The sequence below is a fragment of the Oratosquilla oratoria genome, chromosome 23 (assembly GCF_046742065.1).
Source record: "Oratosquilla oratoria isolate Oo_2021 chromosome 23, ASM4674206v1, whole genome shotgun sequence".
Classification (NCBI taxonomy): domain Eukaryota; kingdom Metazoa; phylum Arthropoda; class Malacostraca; order Stomatopoda; family Squillidae; genus Oratosquilla; species Oratosquilla oratoria.
The window spans coordinates 56,134,699-56,142,198 of record NC_134799.1 but is presented as its reverse complement, the minus strand read 5'-3'; the positions used below and the strand labels follow the sequence as shown (position 1 = coordinate 56,142,198).

General features: G+C 39.0%; 1 protein-coding gene across 1 annotated transcript in view; it reads left to right on the top strand.

The window, feature by feature from the left end:
* LOC143038124 (uncharacterized) overlaps positions 1-7,500 on the top strand; it is a 588,663-nt gene that overhangs the window by 192,369 nt on the left and 388,794 nt on the right. The gene's annotated exons all lie outside the window — the stretch shown is intronic.

The following is a 7,500-nucleotide window of genomic DNA, read 5'->3' as shown; positions in this document are numbered from 1 at the left end:
CTCTCCAATCATATTCTTTGTTACAAGTCTATATACAACATTGTTTACTTAAGCTATCTCGAATTTCTGCATGACTTACTTAGTTTACATATTGTATACATCAGCAATAAAATTGGGTCCTCGGCGACTGTTTATAAACATTAGGCAAAGAGCGAGTTTGTGCAATTCTTCACCTACGAACTGTGCTGTTTACAAACACCCGATCTTTTTATCCACTTGTCTACCTATTTCTATCAGCCTCTTACACAAAGAAAACGACTTTCGGAGTCAGCATTCGCATTTTCCACATTTTCCATTTGTCTCTCGTGGCTACCCCCCCTCACCCTCCCCTCGCTCGCTGTGGTTAACTTCCTTTTAAGGCTTTATTCTGGCTAACGTTGATTTTTTTCACCTACACTGAGGGTCGCCCACGTCTGTATATATTAAACTGTTACGGCATGATGACACATTTTAGAATTTCTATGCTGGTTAGCAACAGACTATTTTATTGATAGGGTGATTGACGAATGGAATAAACTTAGTAATCATGTAGTAAGCGCTGAAACTATCAGTTGTTTTAAGAAACGATTAGACAATTTTATGGATGGGGATGACATGAGGTGGTGGATACGGAGCTGCCTAGTGTAGGTCTCTTGCAGTCTCTTTCATTCTTACTGTATCGGGTGTGGTTATTCCCTCTTGCCCTCGTAGCCTCCAGGCTATTTCATTCATCTTTGAGGGCCCCGTATTGATAGCATAGGAACTGTGGTCCACCTCCAATGCCCCTTCCGTACTGGTTGGAACTTCTCTTATCATGGTTGACATCAGACGATTCTGTTAATTTCCGTGACCTTCCCACTTCGTAACAGAGTAAATGATACATTATATTTGAGTATCGAACAGGAGTGGGGGGGAGGAGCGGTGCTACAGGGGGGTATGGATGAGACATGACGAGTAATGAGAAAATAATGGAAGAAGTTACAAGGTATCTCAGTACCTTAATTTTTTTTACGACCCATTCCGAGGAGCTACCATTAAAGCAGTGGTTCTTAACCTTTTCCAGTGCTCTTAGTAGCCCTTGATATCTCAGAAAATTCCCTCGTACCCCCATCCAATACAAAATAACAATACAAATATATGAAAAGGATGAGTGATACAAACCTTATTTGCTTTCTCATTGTAAATATACAGTACCATTGCACTGGTTATCATGTCTCGTATCCCCAGGTTCAAGGTTTCAGGTACCCCAGGTTAAGAACAACTGCATTAAAGGGTTACTGGGGATCTATGCTAGTACTTACACTAATGTGTGTAGCACCTTGTCTAACCACCTTTTGAAATGCTCAACTGAGGAACTGTTTACCACGTCCTTTGGCAATCTGTTCCAAATGTTGCAGATTCTATAAGTAAAAAGGTCACCTTGTCACGAGAGTAACGAGAGGGGTTGAGCTTTCACCCATGATTGCGAGTGATATTCACGTTCAAGCTGACGAGATGTCGATCGTCAATGTTATCAAATCCTTGAAGTATTTTGAGACCCTCTATTAACTGTCCTCGCAATCTCCTGGTTACTAGAGAAAAGAGCCCCAAAGCCTTGAGACGCCTCTGGTAGCCCATGTGTCTAATGGCGGGGATAAGTTTCGTTGCTCGTGCTAAACTCGTTCTAGCCTCTGCACGTCCATCCTCAAGTTCGGCGACCAGAAGTGGACGGCATATCCTAAATGGGGACGAACTAGAGAATTATAAAGTGTCAAGACTATTTCTTAGTTTAGGTAACGAGACTGTCTTCTGGTGTAACCTAAAAGCTTCTGTGCCTTCTTTTCTACTTCAATACACTGTTTTGAGGACTTGAGGTCGCTGCTAATCAAGACACCCAAATCTTTTTCCAATTCTGTACTTGCTATGTCATGACCCAGAAGAGAATAGTCTGCCCTTTGTTCTGCATGTCCGATATACATAATCTTGCACTTATCCAGATTAAATGGCACCAGCCACGTTTCAGACCACTCTCCCACTTTCTCTAAGTCTGACCCAAGAATTTTTGCACTTTCAGGTGTTGTGACATTTCCTCCTAATTTACGGTGGTATTTAAAAAAAATCTTTCCTTATATAAATCTTATATAAATCCTTGGAAGGGAAAGTTTTTTTTAAGAATACCACCGTAAGATCCTTACGGTGGTATGGTATTCTTAAAAAAAAATATTTCCTTATATAGATCTTATATAAATTCTTGGAAGGGATTTTTTTTTTTAAAGAATAAAAGAATAACACTGTTAGTGCCATCCGCAAACTTAGATATGCGGTCACAGTTCCAACATCTATATCATTGATACAGATGATGAAGAGGAGCGGACCTAATATACACACACACACACACACACACACACACACACACACACACACACACACACACACACACACACACACACAGGGAGAGAGAAAGAGAGAGAGAGAGAGAGATAAAGATGGGTATCTTATACAAGGTTAAATGCTGACGATACTGTCCAATATCCATCGGTTAAGGTCAATACAACGTAACGTAGACAAGACAAAGACCCACACATCCGGACGTTTGCTCACTCTCCCTGTCGCTCATGTCCCGTGAGAGGAGCCACCATGGCTCCACAGGTGAAATAACAAAGATATCATCGACTCACGACAGACCATGCACGTCTCCCCCCTTCTTCCTCTTTGTATTTGCCAATATTACAACAACAACAAAAATTATGCGCAAAGTATTTGCTAGCATCATAATTTGTTTTTTGTGAACAAAAATGCTTATTAGTAATATAGATTGTTTTTATCGACAAAGAATATTGATTTGGTAAAATTGTTTTCATATATATATATATATATATATATATATATATATATATATATATATATATATCGTGAAGCTCCAAACTCATTACTCCAGAAGACCAAAAAATGACCAAAAGGATTCACAAGATAAATTCAAACGCATAAGTTATACCGTTTTTCTCCGACATTAATAAAAAAAATAAAAATAAAACAACTAAGACAGTCAGAAGGCCCTAATATATCAGATGAAATGACGGTTTCTCCCAGAATTCATGAGTCACACTACGCATCCCAAATATCTATAAATCAAAGAAACACCCAACAGTTATCCATCAATTACACTTACCTTACCTTACCGTCGTACCATATCCTCTTGGACTTCGGCAACCATGGAGCGCCACCGTTCACGGTCCCTAGTTACTTGTAACATCTGTGCTGGTTTGAGTTGTTTTCCCGTCGCCCTCATCAGCCCGTCCATATACTTCTCCTTCTGCTTTCCTCTTGCTCTCCTTCCCTCCACCATTCCCGTCATCACCACCTCTTCCAACCCTTCCCTCCTCATTATATGTCCTAAGAATCGCAACTGTCTTTTCCTTATTGTTGTCATCAATTACACTACGCACCCCAAATATCTATAAATCAAAGAAACACCCAACAGTTATATCAAATGGCCAACTTCTACCACTGGTCATCAACCCTAAAATCCCGGTCTTATTTCTTATGTACACGTGTCCTTAAACCTTTAACCTCATATGACATGATGAAAAAAGGACATACTTTGAAATCTAAAAAAAAAAAAAAAAAAAAAAAAAAAAAAAAATAAAAAAAATAAAAATAATAATAATAATAATAATAATAATAATAATAATAATAATAATAATAATAATAATAATAATAATAATAATAATAATAATAATAATAATAGTAATCTAGTATCTAATTGTTTATAGCAAGGGCTAGCATGAAGAATATGAAAGCATTTCAGTGTCTCTCATGACTACAGAGGAAAAAACTATACATATGTATAGGTTTTTTATAAAGTACATTACCATATCCGGTTTTTCGTATCTACACAACAAGCGGCTGCCATGAATGAGTTGAATGGGTTAAGCCAACACATAAGGACGTGGCAGTGAAAAACAGACAAGAAACGAAACATACTAAAATCCGTAGCAAACACTGGTTTCATCCAACAGAAATACTAATCACAAGACAAATAACTATGCCTCCATAAGACGACTCCCAATAATCAAGAAAATTAAGACATCCTACAAACAACACAAAGCAAATCACTAATAATGATAATTGGATGCCTAAAACTACTCTAATACAATATCTACACACAGATACCAAAGTCCCATGGAAAAAACATATAAATAGAATAGGTACACAATTCTACGCAATAGCCTTCAAACCTACCTATCTTTCCCACCACATTACACAAGCACAGTGAAAAAAGTTCGGCATCATTCTGTTCAAACATCCTCAGCAGCCTCACTTGTACATCATAACATGTCCTTACAAAACCACATAACACGCAGAACACAAATAATACTTTCCTTGACTGATCCCAAACTCCAGTCTCCACCTGACTTAATCAGATATTAGTTCATCTGAGAAACCCAATCCAACCCAATAAAAAGAAAACATGACTGCGTACCTATCACTGAAACAATAGCAAAACATAATAAGCCTGGCCAGACTCAAGTTGTTCCAGATGCAATCATTACTCAAATGACACAAAACACCTCATTCTACACCGTCTATCAGACGACAACACAATTAGTGGGCCAATCCGGCCAAGCCGGTGGCTGTTGGTACCTTGAAGCCGTGGGGCAACGGATTGCAGCGACACTACGAGACCAACTCGTTACGTCTTCGTGCCCGCCTGCATAGAAAACGTAACCTACAGAAGCCTGATTTTACAGAGCCTTATTGAAGTGAGCGGACCTTCCTTTGTATAGGTCCGGCACACGTGTCACAAGTTGCTACCTTTGAATATGGATGGAGAAGCAGAGGCAAGCCTCCTTTTCTTCCGATTATGTCCAACAGCAGTGTGCGAAAACATGAACGTAAAGTGATATACGTTGTTTGTTGTTATAACCCACCAACTACGGGCCGATCGTTCTGCTACTGAACAAATTTATTCCTGGTTTCATTTCCCTGCTCCAACCACGGGGCTTTGCCCGTCGGTCGTCGAGCCATTACGTACACAGCATAGACCTATACTTGATTGAGGTCACCTCCTTCAAATACGCACCAGGCACCTAAAGGAGAGCTCAAAATATGCATTTTCGTAGGACACATGCATCATGCAACACTGCAGCATAAGCTGTGTTATAACCAGTTGAATTTATGGTAACATGTTGAATGCGACGCATTCAAAAAAGATTTGGCCAGATGCCTGGGACGAAATCCATGTTGAAAGCAACAAGTTAAAAATAATGCTCTCAAGATAAAATAATAGAATTTATGAAACCCAAAGAAGTTGTGGCCTTCAAGTAATCCTTTGGCAAACTTTTGTCCAGAAGGTAATATACATCTTCCAAACTCATCCGGCAAAATTTCTTGAATGGTGATTGGCCATCGAAGGAAGGAAGAACTGCGGAGAGGAAGAGATGGATGGAAGGAGGAAGTGAAGGAGGAAAGAAAGGACGGAAGAGGGAAGAATGGGAATGAAGGGAGGAATAAAGAGGGAGAGGGAGCGAGTTTGATGAGGGGAAACATTTATCCATCGAGAAAAATAGGGAAATACCACGAGTATTACCTCACCAGGAACTCAATCAGTATATTTCAGATTCTGAGCAGCTGTCCCGCTTTCTTTTCTTTTTCTTTTAATTTGTCTTTCTACTGCCCTAGTCCTCGAAGTTACTGGATAACTGTGTTGCCGAAAAAAAGCAAGAAAGATGGAAGGAAGGAAAGAAAGAAAGAAAGAAAGAAAAAAGAAAGAAAGAAAGAAAAAGAAAGAGGAAAGAAAGAAAGAAAGAAAGAGAGAAAGAAAGAAAGAGAGAGAGAAAGAAAGAAAGAGAGAAAGAAAGAAAGAAAAAAGAAAGAAAGAAAAAAGAAAAAAGAAAATAGAAAGAAAGAAAAAAAGAAGAAAGAGAGAAAGAAATAAATAAATCAAGAAAGAAAGAAAGAAAGAAAAAAGAAGAAAGAAAGAAAAAGAAGAAAGAAAGAAAGAAAGAAAGAAAGAAAAAAGAAAGAAAGAAAGGAAAAAAGAATGAATAAAAGAAAGAAAGAAAGAAAGAAAGAAAGAAAGAAAGAAAGGAAAAAAATGTCTTAGGCAAGAAAGATGGAAGGAAGGAAAGAAAAAAGAAGAAAGAAAGAGTGAAAGAAAGTAAAAAGAAAGAAAGAAAGAAAGAAAAAGGAAGAAAGAAAGAAAGAAAAAAGAAGAAATAAAAAAAGAAAGAAGAAAGAAAGAAAAAAAGAAGAAGAAAGAAAGAAAGAAAGAAAAAAAAAGAAAGAAAAAAAGAAAGAAAGAAAGAAAGAAAAAATAATGTCTTAGGGCAGCTCGTCAGTCTGATTATCGATTCAGCTCTCGACCACGTCTTGGGCACCTCCTGACCTGACTGCCGGGGCGGGCACAACGCACGTCCTCTCCCTCCATTTCCTCAAAGTGAAGGAGGAAGGAAGGCTTAGGAAGAGAAGGGAGTGTGAGTGTGTACTACCACAAGAAACTCCTGACCTAAACTGAGGGAATATTGTAATGGAAACGGGAAAAAAGGAATTGAAAATTCAAGTGATAAGAAAAAGGGACAGTCAGGTACGGTGACGTATGCAGATGTCTGAGAGGGGGGGAAGGGGGGGAGGGGAGGGGGGAGGGGAGGGGAGGGGAAGGGAGGGAAGGGGACAGGGGAGAGACAGAACTGACACGGAAGGTCCTGAAAAAGATGGAAAAGGATAACAAGAAGAGAAAGACTGAAAGAAGCACGGAGACAAAGAATAGGAAAAACGGACAAGAAAGGATGGAACGAAGAGATATGATGGAAAGGAGGGGGAGATGAAGGAGTGATGGAGGGAGGGAGGAAAGGAGAGACGAAAGCAACAGGGACAAGTAAGATCAGTAAATGTTTTGTTTTACGCACGTATATTGAATAACCAATCTATTTAAAAAAAATTCACTCGGCTATTGAGAAAATACAGTGGCTTGATTTTTTGTTTTTTTATTGAAACATTCTTGCTTCATTCCTCGAGAAACAGTACTACTCTTGCTGGTATTCGGTATAACATCCAGGCAGTGGAAGTCCCGTTTCCAGGCACACAGTTAAAGCTCACGGCATTTGTTGCAAATATTTTCTCTAGGTTAGGTTTGAGTAGGTTTGGGTAGGTTAGGTTAGGTTAGGCTAGGCTAGGTTAGGTTAGGTTAGGTTAGGTTCAGTTAGGTTCAATTAGGTTCAATTAGGTTCGGTTAGGTTAGATTAGGTTAGGTTAGGTTAGGTTCAGTTAGGTTCAATTAGGTTCGGTTAGGTTAGGTTTGGTTAGGCTAGGTTCGGTTAGGTTAGGCTTGGTTATGCTAGGTTCGGTTAGGTAAAGGTAAGTCATGATAGGTTCGGTTAGGTTACGTTATGGCAGGTGAAGTTAGGGAAGGTTAGACCAAATTAGGTTAAGTCAGGTATTTATACTTCATTTGAAAAAGGAAAGTGCTGCCAATAGTCGAGTTGTACTGTACCAAGATTTGTTACCGACATTTTGATTCTGATTGGCGAGATTTGTGGCGAG